This window comes from Leptonychotes weddellii, chromosome 12, assembly GCF_054177405.1.
Source record: "Leptonychotes weddellii isolate Sample4059 chromosome 12, ASM5417740v2, whole genome shotgun sequence".
Lineage (NCBI taxonomy): Eukaryota > Metazoa > Chordata > Mammalia > Carnivora > Phocidae > Leptonychotes > Leptonychotes weddellii.
The window spans coordinates 81,440,652-81,454,066 of record NC_138380.1 but is presented as its reverse complement, the minus strand read 5'-3'; the positions used below and the strand labels follow the sequence as shown (position 1 = coordinate 81,454,066).

Here is a 13,415-nt window from a genome sequence, read left to right as displayed (position 1 = left end):
GGGGGAGACGAACCATGAGAGATTATGGACTCTGAGAAACAAACTGAGGGTTCTGGGGGGGAGAGGGGTGGGGGATGGGTTAGCCTGGTGATGAGTATTAAGGAGGGCACATGTGAATGGAGCACTGGGTGTTATACGCAAACAATGAATCATGGAACACTTCCTCTAAAACTAATGATGTAATGTATGGTGATTAACATAACAGTAAATTTTTAAAATATAAAAAAATAAAAACAGTGGCTTATAAAACATGTCTGTACTCAAAACAAGGTGGGGCAGGAGGTGGGGCCGGGGGGGTTGCAGGGAAACGGAGACTAAGAGAAAGAGAAAGAGTGAGCCAGGAACTAATGCATGTTTTGTTGGTTTTGATGGTGCACAGATTCAAAAAGAGAACCAATCTCTGCTGTTCTCTTGAAATATTAAAAAGTATATCAGTTCGCCTCAAAAACATTTTCTCTCAGTCTCCCTCCTTCATTCAGCATCACAAAGCCTTTCTAAAATCTTGGCATTTTGCCTATCAGTAAATTATAAAAAAGCAATAGGATGCCAGTCTGCTGTGCCATCAAATTATCTGTTGGGTTCCTGGGTCTCTGTACTGTATTTACAGAAACAGATGGCCCCTGTGACACTCTCACCAAAAGACATGGCACTTAACTTGTCTCCCCTGTGCAGAGCCACATCTTTGAGAAACATGCCCAGGGATGCCTGTGACCATGTGGGTACAGTGTGGTATTTCAGGGTGGAGGAGAGAATCACTCAGTTAATTCTTTTTTCCCCACTCAGTGTAAAGACTACTTCAGCAAAATTCTTTATCTCACATTCAGTCAGCTAATTGACATCTTTTTTTAGTTCCAGGAAAGGAGTTCAAAGGAAAACATCCATCATTTCTGCCCTGGGAGAACTTACAAAATATTGCAGAAAACAGGCAGTGAATGTGAACTTGGTCAATTAGAAAAGCCTGCTAAATAATGACAAAAATAAAGATCATGAAGGTAAACTAATACTTCAGGGCAGAACTCTGGCATTCTGGATGAATGCCTGAAAGAATTATTGGCTCATTTTCTCATTCATAGATGATATCTGATTTATTGTTATTTATTTAATACAAACATTTGCATAGCATCTACTATGTGCTGGGCGTTGTTCTGAGTGACTTAAAAATATTAGCTCATTTAATCCTCATGGCAATTTTACGAAGAAGGTGCTATATTATCTTCATTTTGCAGATGAGGAATCTGAAGCACAGAGGTTGACTATGCATCGTGTATATTCATAATGCATGCACATGTAGAGTATCATAGAAGTATCAAATTTGGATAGACAGTAATTTTTAAAGACTGAAGATTTCTGATTGTGCCTGTTCTAATCAAAATTTAGATACATAATTTAGGTTTAAATGAAGAAGTGTGTCTGTAAAAAAGCACATCTGAACATCCTTATGCACTTAAATTAAAATGGGTACCAAGTGGTAGCATGTGGAAAATCAGGGCCACGCCAGTAAAAGGGATAAGTGTGGATGGTGTGGGAGATTGAATTAGGGGAACAGAAAGCAGAACGTGCCATTCTGATGCCATAAGTTGCCTCACCCGGTCCCCAAAATGGAACTCCGTGTTTGGAAATGATGCGTTAAGCAATGTGATAGGCATTAATAACCTGATGAGTTCAAGATGAGATAACCAAACTTTGATTTTTGACTCCAGAGCTGGCTTTGTGGAGGGAGTAATAGCTGTGTCGACTTCAACGTTTCTCAATAAAAATACATCGCAAGGTGAAAGAACTACCTCAAAGGGCCCCCTTCTGCAGGGCAGTCTCGGGGGTGCTGTTTTAAAGTGGGACGCTACCCCTTCTTGCCATAAAATGACAGCTTTGCTGATGGGTTTGGAGGAGCCTGTTAAACCCAGCACCTCCGTTTACCAAAAAAATGTTTCGAGTAGCCCACTGAGGAACCTCTGTTGAGAAGTAACAGGTCACGGTGGGAGATGGAGCGGGAAGTGGGCAGGCAGAAGCGTTTAGGGTTTAATGGGTTTGAGGCTGTAGTGAAGCAGTGTGCCGAAATAATTCTGATTAGGCTCGGTCAGTCGGGCTGCATAATCAGGCTCGGCTCTCCTCCATTCAGCCCATACTGCAAGGAACACAATCGCAGTTCAAAGCCCCATTTTAAGTAGTCCTCACACTGTTCTTTAAAATACAATCTTCTTTCAGATTGCCCCTGAGCCCTTTTTTCTACACCTGTGGTAATAGCTAACTGGGAAAAGAAAACGTTACGCTAATATGTTCATAGAAAAACATAGGCACACTTTACTTTCCAATGTGAAGCCTTAAATTTTTAAAATTCGCCCCAGAGAAATGACTGGAAAATCCCAACAGGTGTAACAAGAATAAATCACACTCTCCAGCCTGGTCTCTGCTGCTGGCAGCGTGTGCCATATTCATGGCTTGAGCAGCTGATGAGCTTCTGTTTCCATCAGCTGGAACCACTCCTAACACATACAGAGCCGCAGATAGGCAGTTGGGAGAAAATAGCTCTAAAGGCTTCCCTTCTGCGTGACTTATTTTTTAAGAGTAAAAAAAACAAATCAGAAAATTATTTTATGCTTTTAAAGGTTTTATGAACACGATTCAAGGCTAATTAGGACGTGTTAAGCAGAAACAGATGTGCTGAGGTAGGACCCAGTGAGGATTGTCTGATGTCTCTACTTGGTTGGGTTTTAAAGGTCATGGGCCGTGGTTATTGTTGATCTCCTGACAATATGCTTTGAAGGAGATTGTGTTACATGTTGGTTGCGCTTTTGTGAGAAAAAGCATTATTCCAGCCAGGTCTCGAGAAGTGCTGAAAAGAGCTTCAAAGAAATATGTCCACCCATTGTTCATGCCAGTCGTTGTAATAAGTGGGGAACAGATTTTTAGGTTTGATTTTAGGAAGTGAGTAACTTTAATTGAAAATGTACTAAATGGACACTTTCTAAACTTGTATCATGGTCAGTGAAGGACTTATAAACCTACTTCTCTGGAAGTTTTTCCAGAGAACCTTACAGCTTGAAAAACAATCATTAGAAATTTAAGCAAAAACAGGTTGGCTTAGAGATTTGTGGCAACCGCCACCATGAGGTCCTACTATATATACCTCATTTTAGAGCACCTTCCACGACTTTCTTTGGGTCTTCTTAACATGAACTATAAGTTTGATATATTTAGTACTGTCGTGAAAATACTCCTCACTATTTGTTATTCTTATGTGTGTACTTACATATCAATAATATCTGGCTTCTAAGAATAATCATAACATTTAAACGTTTTTACAGCTTGAATAGGTAAGATACTAATGACAGTGGGTCATTAGTATCTTAAAGAGGAATAAAATGGAGAAATAGGGGAAAAGAAACAAAGAAAAATCGATGTAATATTTATTTTTGTAAGATCTCACAGTAAATTAATTGAAGGAAATAGTGTTTCTAGGCTACCATAAAAGGAAAAAGGCAGAAATGATGGTTGTGAGTCCTGTGGATGGCAGGTTATACGTGTGTACAAAGTAGGTTCTGACGCTGAGCTAAGCGAACCAGTTCTAAGCAATTACTGTGTCCTGTAAAGAAAGAATATTTGAACAATAACCAGATAGGAGTTTTAACATGTTATTTCAAGTTAGTACTAAGTTAAAAATAAAGAAGAAATCATGAAACACCTTACATTTTCTCCCCATAGGTGAAAATATGGCAGTTACTTTCTTAAAACAATATTACCAAGCCATAACCCATTGTGTATTTTGCCAAATAGTTGTGAGCAACTAAACAGATTTTTCTTGCTTCTAATTGGATCCGAGGAAATGTTTAACCCCCATTGTATTGCCACAAAGCCGGGCTGATCGCCCTGGGAGGCCCCAGAGGTCTGAGCAGCTTTGGATTGGCTGTGCAGAGGACTCTAACATTTTACTGCCCATGGTCCGGCCACAGCAGTGTTCACTGACCGATGTCTTATCTGCAGAAATGTGCCGGGATGGGCAGGCACTTTGTGTAAGATTTTCCTCTTACTACAGGAAGGAAATGGGAAGCAGTAAGATAACTTCGTTTGTAAGGTAATGTCTGCGCTTGTTTCTGTGCAAAGGGAAGTGATGTTTGCTTACTGGGACTGATTGATTTTCTGTTCCGCCTCTCAGGTATCATTTTAATGATCTGTTTAAAACTGAAGCCAAAACTAGAATTGTATCCCAACTGTAAAGGCGTGTCTGAAGCTTTACGTTCTCTGCTCATTGATTTGGGTTTATTTAGTGTGTTGAGCTGGTTAGTGGAGTTTGTACCAGAAGTCAGTATCTTTCCCAGGGCTTGTTAAACACTTATAAGAGGGACTGGGCGGGGCAATGCCCGTCAGATTGAGTGCAAGTATTTTGGGGCAAATGTGAACACAGTTTAAAGAAAAATAAATGCTTGTAGGTTTATGTTTGCTGTCAGGGTACGGCGGCAGGGTGTGGTGACATGTAATTTCAATGTAATTTGTCATCCTTTGTATAGATAATTGTTCTTAGAGGTCTCATGGGCTGTTTTTAGATTACCTGAAAGCAACCACCCATCCAAGGTTTATTCACCCTAATCTACTGCATTCCTGCTGGGGTTTTTTTTGTTTGTTTTTTGTTTTATATTGTAATGCATCTCCCTGTGTATGAAGTGTGGTGTAAGCTTTACCAATTTGCCTTTTGGAATAAAAAGAAGATTCAGTTGTCATTCTTTCTGTACTAGCTTGAGAATTTTCCCCAAGTTTTCTGTATTAATTCTGTATTCCAGAGAGTTCAGTGGTCAAGAGGATGAGAAAAGCTGGATTAGAGGCACTTTTTTTTTTTTAAAGGCCAAAATGCCATAATTGGATTTGTTAGCTTTAGCTCATGAAATATCTTCAAAGACCACCTGTGAGATTATATTCAGCGTTACTCAGTTTTTTGAACCTCATGAAATTAAACACAGGGTGATTATCCTAATGCAACAAAATTTTGCATCCTTGAACACACTCCTCAAAATCCCCATTATCTGACTTTATTGCAGCTGGACCCAGAGCAAATGTACTGTAAGACATGCTTCTATTTTCCTAGGACAGTTTTCTCGTTTCTGTTCATATTTTCCATCGACAATAATAAAAGAGCATTAGAAATCACCATAAAAATAACTTGTATGTTTATATACAGTGCTTTTCAGTTTGCACGATCTAGTTTGATCCTCTTAACCATCTTCTGTAGAAAGGACAAGTCTTATTATCTGTTTTAAGGGTGAGAAGAGATTCGGCATCATGCCCCAGGCTACAGAGCTAGGACCGTGCAGAGCTGGGGTCTGACACAGGCGTTCAGACTAGTGCTCTTTCCAAAACGCTGTGTTGGCTCCATGTGCTTGACGTTTGCTTTAAGGATCAGGCTGAACTAAGCCCTTTAATAGGAAGGCTCTGGCAACAGCTGGTGTTAGGTAGATTAAAATCAAAGCCCTTGGTTGGAAAGTGGAGTAATCAAGAGAGTGAGAGAAAAGAGAGAAAAGATCCCAAATCACGGAATGATCCTAAAAGAATTGTGGGGTAGGGAACATGATTCAGGGGGCTCATGCTTCATTCCTTTCTCTCCGTCAATACAAGTCTCCATCCCTTTTTTGCTTCTTTCCCTTGTCCCTGGTTCCTTTTGAGAAATTCGCCATGCTTCGTCATGACAGGCCACTATTCGTTACGAGAGAACTATGCGGGCACCTTTCCCAAACTTGATATTTCCATCTCATTTCCAGAAGATGAACTACCAAGTCTGTAAATCTTCCCTTTATATTACAAACAGCCTCGTTCTCATGCTTACCTGAGTTAGAGGGAGAATAACTGATTTCTCCTGCTAACAAGACCCATTCACTGGCCATGACTGCCTTCTTTCCATTCCAGATTTTCTTACTCTGTAAATAACTATGCTCTTGTAGTTTAATTCTGCCACTTTGTCAACCCCCTTCTCTCTGACGTTTCTGACTGCACTCTGGTTTTCATGGTTTCTTTCATTTTCCTCAGAAACTCTCATTATGGAGACTGTATTGTATAACAGTAGCTTGGTCCTGAAATTCAAAGGAAAACTGAAATACTTTTCAAGGCTTGGAACCTACTGGAATCCTTGCTACCATATCTTTGGTGTAAATAAATTTGTAAGGGGGTGCCTGGGTGGCTCAGTCGGTTGGGCATCTGCCTTCAGCTCAGGTCGTGGTCCCGAAGTCCTGAGCAGGGAGCCTGCTTCTCCTTCTGCCCCTCACTCCTCTCTCTCTCTCTCTCTGTCTCAAATAAATAAAAAATCTAAAAAAAAAAAAAAAAAGTTGTAAGGAACACTCTTCTCTGCCTCCTTTAGCGGTCAGAGTGTCCTGCTTGCTGGGAAGTCTTCGTTAGCTGCGGGTGTCTCTGGTACCAACATACTGCTCAAGCCAGATCTGTTCATCCTGTTGGATATGAGATCTTTGAGCACTCCAAAAGTAGAAGTTATTAGATGTGTTACCTTTTAGTATTAACTTTGCATGTCTCATCCACCTCATTGCATTGTTGTGTGTAGATTTTTGCACATATATGTGCTTAACTATTTTTAAATGGACACTTATTAGTTTTTTTTTTTTTTTTTACTATCGAAGGCTATAAAAAGCATTTACTATGGCTCATAATTCACATCGCCCAGACATCTCTGCGTGATAAAAAAAAATTATAATGATCTAAAGATATGAGTAGTACATACAGCTGTGAAATCAGATGTAAATTTCTCCCCCTCCAGGTTAATGCTGTTAGCAGTCTCATGTATCCTTCCAGAAATACTTCCTATGCATGTGCTAGCCAAAATTGATCTTTGAATATAACATCTCAAGTTGACATTATTATCTGATCACTGTGGAATTCATTCATCTAATAGATATTTATTGATGTCCTCCGTGTGTTAGGCATTGTTCTGGGCACACTGTAGATAACATGAACAAAGCAAACAAAATCTCTGTCCTCGTGGAGTCTAGGTTCTCATGCACGAGACAACACATAAAATAAAGTAATAAAATATGTAATGTGTTGGATGGGGACTAGGGCTGCAGGGGAAAATAAAGCAGGGAAGGGAGATGGGAGTTGGGTGTATGTTGCCATTTAGAGAGGGCAGCCGCCAGCCACAGAAGGTGGCTCCAGCCATCGAGGAGATGACATGTGCGTAAAGCCCTGAAGGAGATGAGAGAGGGGGCAGTGCAAGTATTCGGAGGAACCAGAGCCCCATGGTAGGACCTCAGGCTCAGGGAAAAAAAAATTTTTTTCTAAATGTCAAGAGGCATTTTTTTTCCCTAAGTCACCCAAAATGAAGAAGAGAGAGAGAATTTATTTAAAGTAATAACCCATTAATAAAAGTCATATATCACCTCATTTATAAAATTAAAAAAATATTATTTGTTCTACAAACAGTGAGACCCAGCTAAAAAAGCAAGGGTACTGCACCATGGGCCCAGAACGCCATAATCCAAGATTGTTCTGGTTACATATGCCTCCTTGACCTAAGCTGGTCCTGAGGCGCCAGGAACATTTCTAGGCTGGTTGAAAAGACTAATGTAGCTTCCTCCTTTTCCCACAAGGGCCATTTCCAGAACGTTCTCTCTGAGTAGTGGTCATTGCCACCACCTTTCTAGAGACATGGACTTAGGCTTGAATGTAGCCGCCTCCTTTCTGTTTGGTGAAGTCAAGTCTGTTCTTGCTGTTTCTTGGCAATCAGTGCTCAGGGCGTAAGCTTGCCTGGTACATAGTGTCTGATTTTAGTGGCCCCAGTTAAAGATAAAAAATCAAGTACTAAATTTTACACGCACACACAGTGAGCATTTTGGGGCGCCTGGGTGGCTCAGTCGTTAAGCGTCTGCCTTCGGCTCAGGTCGTGATCCCAGGGTTCTGGGATCCAGCCCTGCATCGGGCTCCCTGCTCAGCGGGAAGCCTGCTTCTCCCTCTGCCACTCCCCCTGCTTGTGTTCCCTCTCCCGCTATGTCTCTCTCTGTCGAATAAATAAATAAAATCTTAAAAAAAAAAAAAAAAGACAGTGAGCATTTCTTTGGTGTATTTGGACAAAAGAGCATATAAGAACAGGATAATAATTTACTTCAAAAATGTTGTGTGCAGTCCTAGTGGGACTTAATTAAGTCAAAATGCAAGCAGGTTTGTAGAGGTTGTTGAAAACCAAAGCTGTTGGCCTCATCCCAGACTTCTGTACCCAACCACCCCATCCTCACCCCCACCCCCACTTCAGAGGGAGGCTTACACTCCACAGTCATCTGGACTGTAATGCAGTGCCTTGAAGAGTGGTAGGTGTCTTTACTGAGAACTTCAATAGAACCCATCAAGTCATTTGTGCTTTGGGAGAGTAGTGTTAAAAAAAAAAAAAAAAAAAAAAAAGGGCGCCTGGGTGGCTCAGTTGGTTAAGCGACTGCCTTCAGCTCAGGTCATGATCCTGGAGTCCCAGGATCGAGTCCCGCATCGGGCTCCCTGCTCAGCGGGGAGTCTGCTTCTCCCTCTGGCCCTCCCCCTCTCATGTGCTCTCTCTCTCTCAAATAAATAAATAAAATCTTTAAAAAAAAAAAGACAACAGATCCAAAATGGAGTCCCTTATGCTATGTCTCTTGTCACAGAGCCAGGACTTAATGACAGTTTTGACTCTCAGAAATGGAATCTTAAGCCAGTCAATCATGAATCCCCTGATCAGCCCTAGCGAGGAAATCTGCCTGATAAACCCCTGCCATCTCCTAAAGGAAAGGGACCTTGCAATAACCAACCCTCTGTCTGTCTAGCATAACTTCCTTGTTTCAGCCTTTCATTTTATATGGATCCTTAGAGCTCCATTCTACCTGCTAGATTGGATGCTGCCTGATTCAAATCTATTTTTCTTCAAATTAAAAAAAAAATTTAAATATGCCTCAGTTTATCTTACAACAGTAGTGTCCTTGCTGATATGACTTCATCCAAATGTGGCATGTTTGACCTTTTCTAAGGCCGGTGATGGAGGGGAGAGTATTAGTATTGACAGAAGGGGGCAGAAGGGAAGGCTTTAAAGAAAAAATACTTTCTTCGAGAGGGAAGTAATTCAGATAGGGAACTACAGCTAGATGAAGAAGAAGGATGTAATTAATAATTGAAAGCAGTGAAACTCTATACCCCGGTACTACCGTGGATCAAGCCACTAATGTCTGCTCAGAATCACTGCAGCCGTCTTCTTTCATGTGGCCTTCCTGTCTCAACTTTGCTTCCCTTCAGCGTATTCTCATACAGCCAGATCCAGCCTTTAAAATGGGAGTCAGATCATGTTACTCCACCACTCAGAACCTCTCAAGGGCTTCCCAATTCACTTGGAGTGAAAGTCAGAGGCCTTGAACCCATGTACCAGCCCTAGGTCATCTGGTCCCCCATTCCAACTCTGCCATTCCTTCTCCAGCTCTTCTGCTCGCTCCCTTCAGCCACCCTGACCCCCTGGCTGTTCTCAAACATGAAATCTCCTACCTCAGGGCCTTTGCATTTGCCTGGAACCCTCACCTTACCTGCAGAGCCCTTCCCCAATGACTCTCACACTCACATTCTTCAAGTCTTTCCTGAAATCACACCTGCTCAAGGAGGTTTTCCTGTGACCATCATATTTAAAATTGCAGCCCTCTCCATCTCCACACTTCCATGCTCTTACCACACTTCATCTTTTCATTCTAACATATTATGTTTCTTTACTTATTTATTTTGCTTACTATTTGTCTTCATCCCCAGGATATAAGCTACATGAGAGTAGAGAGTTCTGCCTTTTTAAATTCACCACTACCTCTGGCGCCTAGGACAGTGCCTGGTGCTTACATACTAGGTACTCAGTAACTCTTTGTCAAATAAGTAAATGAATGAATTGTGGAAATTTATTTGGGGAGAGAGAACTTACTTCCTCTAAAAGTAATGAATGTCTGGGGAATCACACAATTAAAAAAAAAAAAAAACTTAAAAATGTTTGTTGTCTACATAGCCCATGCCTCCTGACAGGCATGTTTCCTGGGTGTGCCAGATAGTTGATTGAGAAAGAAAGGTCTTGGATGCCTCCAAAGTCATGCTTTAATGCAAATGGTGCTGGGAATAGCAATGAGAATAATGAAAACAAAAAGGAGGTGGAAATTGAAAATGGTTGTTTTGCTTCCAAAGTAATGATTTTCAAAGCAAAGGAGTTGAATAGGAAATAAATTAACAAAAACTCTCTGTCTCTGAAAATGCAAACTTCATTTCCATTTTGATCTGTGTGATTTTTCAAGCTCAGTGATCCAAGGTCAGAGGGCACTTGTATTAGCATAGACCTTGCTTTGTTAATTCACCTCTGACTAAACCTCTCAATTCCTTTTTACGATGGTGGCGTTCCAATGACAATAAAACCAAGCTCTCATAACACCAGAAACATTTATACAGCACTTAGACAATTCCTAAATGAATTGTTCCCCGAGACCTTAAGAGATAGGTCAGGATTATTAACCCCATTTTGTACACAGATAGGAAGTAATTTGCCTAAATGTCACCTGGTAAGCCATTGAATTCATAACTTGATTGCTTTATTTAGAAATACTGGTTCATTTAATACAGTTCATGTTGCATTAAAGATGACCTCTTTTTAAATGGACAGCTTCATATTTGGAGTTAACTTTAATAAGTGACCTGGAACTAATAGTATTCCACATTTCCATAAGACCAGCATTTCCAAATCTCAAGTTGGGACACTAATCTAGACAGCTGAAAGATCTGAGACCCCCAAAGCCATTTTGGGATTGGCCAGGAATGGGCCACTCTGCTTAGATACCACTATGGAGAAATCTATCATGGTAGGCTTATCGTTTATATCCTGTTTGACTTTCTTTGCTTTTTGCTTTTTTTCTTTTCTTTTCTTCCTTTTTATGCTCATAAAGTTCCTTTTGTTCAAAAAGCCAGTACAAGTGCAATTGAAAATTAGTGCTTTCATAGACAACTAAGTGAAGCCAAACCTTCTTAGGATGCTCCTGGTGCCAGTCAATAATTATTATGGGAATCACAGGATGAACTTTACTGAAGCTACATCAGAGTCGTATTTGGAACCCATTTTATTTTGATTCAGTTGTGGTTCATTCCTTCTTCCTTCCACAGCAGTATTATGAAAAGACGTCAAATTGAGTTCACTGAATGTGGCAGCTACTCAGGAAGCTGCAAGGAGAAATAAAAGTGTGAGGGCTACTTGTGAGTTCATATCTGTATCAAGAAGAGACTGAAAAAAAAAGAGAATTTTGAAAGAATGACTTACCAACTTTGAAAGCTGATAGTAAAAAAAAAAAAAAGAAGAAATGTCTAGTTTTTGTCCAAATGTTTGAAAGTTTTTCTGACTTCTCATTTTATCTCTAGTGAGATTTGTTTAGTGCCAACAATAAAAATGCAAATTATACTTCTAATTTTTTAAAGGAGATTTCCCCCCCTTTTATGGTAAATGTATTCATTCTTTTTGCTAAATCTGATTTACTGCATTATTATCCCTTTCTCTACAATCTGACATATTATTTGTGGCATCTGCTAGGAATATGAACTACAGTTTTGATATTAATGGGCAGTTTCATTGGGCATTTAAAACACCCCTTTAAACATCAGAAGAATTTTGCATGTGAAATTTACAAACGTTTTTGTATACCCAAGTGTATTAAATTTGTTCAGGCTGAAGTGTACACTGATAGACCAATAATTATTAGGTTTTCAACCAAGTCAGATTAAACTTTAAAATGAAGATCTTTGTAAGGCTAAATCTCGAAAAGTGATGGTACAGACCTCTGCAAATCAGCCTGTGTTCCCAGGACCTACAAAACCCAGGGGGCTTTGGCTTTGGTAGCTTATAATAAAATGCAACCTTGGGAGCCTTCTTCTGGCTCTCTACATTGCATTCTTAAGATAAGTTAAGCTGAACAACAAATTGACAGAGGTGAATTGTATAAATGACAATTTGGTGAAAAGGTGAATCGTGCAGATTATATGGGTCAAGTCTGTACAACTTTTCTGAACTTTGAGAGACGGTCTGGAATGTACTATGTTGTTCAGAGGTCAGATTAACTCACTACACAAAAGCTTGATGCATCCTACTCCTATTTTTATCCAGAATTTGAAATGCAGAAATGTCTGTCACCTATTTATTGAATGATAAATCTGCATAAATTAAAATAGTGAGCCCGTGGGTAACTTGATCTATAAAAGGTGTTCTTGTTATTACTTTATCTATCTGCTCTTAGCACACAGTACTGTGCAGATCTGAATTTTTCCCCACTCAACAGTATATATTAGCATCAGTAACCATATTTTAAAGCAAGAAATGATATATATTTGATTCCTTGTTCAAGTTCTTAAATATTAATCAAATTAGTGCACCATTTAGTTACATGTCCTGTTGTCATCTTATGTGTTAATGAAAGATGCCTAAGTAATCATATTTTGTGAAGTTTAATATACTTCATTCCTTTGATCAAATAGTTCAACTCTTTTTTTATTCCCCAAAGTATCTACTTTAAACAGTATTGATCAAGTATGGACAACTTAATTTACTAGTCCTGCAGATTCTGGTGATTCTCTTTTAATCATATTCAGCTTCATTAGTAGATTTTTGTAATAGAACCTTAAGAGACTATGTTTTGATTAACACTACAAAATTAAAAACCGGCATGCAGTTTATAATTTTTTTATCTGATCATGATAATTCTTTGATATATTAAATACTGTCTTTCATCTGAGAGCTTCAAAGACTTTTACCAATTTTTAAAAGTTTTTTAAAGATTTTATTTATTTATTTGAGATAGAGCGTGAGCACAAGCAGGGGGAGGGGCAGAGGAAGAGGGAGAAGCAGGCTCCCTGCTGAGCAGGGATCCTGACACAGGGCTCGATCCCAGGACCCCAAGATCATGACCTGAGCTGAAGGCAGACGCTTAACCAACTGTCACCCAGGTGCTCCGACTTTCACCTGTTGTAACTGTACAGGAATTCACTAGTAGCCCTTTGCCCTCATTTTTTATCAGATCATTCCTCTCCCACCCCAGGCCTCGTTACAGTACATCTATGGCTTCCCATAGCCCTTAAGACAGAGACTGAGAGATCCACAGGGCTCTGTGTGGCACTGGGCCTCCACCTGCTTCTCTAGCCTCGTTGGGGCCATGCCCCCCTTCCCTCTGCTCTGCTCCGGCCACACTGTCCCTGCCCAACCCCGTCCATCGGATATCAGCTCAGTCATCATTCCCTTCAGAAAGACCTTGACTGAGCCAGTTCCCATCACCACACTCGCTAGGAGCTCCACACAGCTCTGCTTTGATGACTTTTCAAAGTGGGTATTTTAGATTCATATCTGTCTCCTATAGTCGACTGTGAGCTTCATGGGGGCAAAGAAGGGTCCTGTTTGCTGATGTTTTCATTGCTGTTTTCTC

At 40.2% G+C, this 13,415-nt stretch overlaps 1 protein-coding gene across 15 annotated transcripts in view; it reads left to right on the top strand.

Moving 5' to 3' along the window:
• The window catches only part of NRCAM (neuronal cell adhesion molecule), a 255,655-nt gene that overhangs the window by 97,660 nt on the left and 144,580 nt on the right, over positions 1–13,415 (top strand). The window contains exon 1 of one of the 15 annotated variants that reach the window (XM_081800728.1): positions 872–992. The exons of the other annotated variants lie outside the window; for them this stretch is intronic. The gene's annotated coding sequence lies outside the window, so the exon portion shown is untranslated. Of the gene's footprint in view, positions 1–871; positions 993–13,415 lie in introns of those variants that run through there. 15 annotated transcript variants of the gene reach the window in all.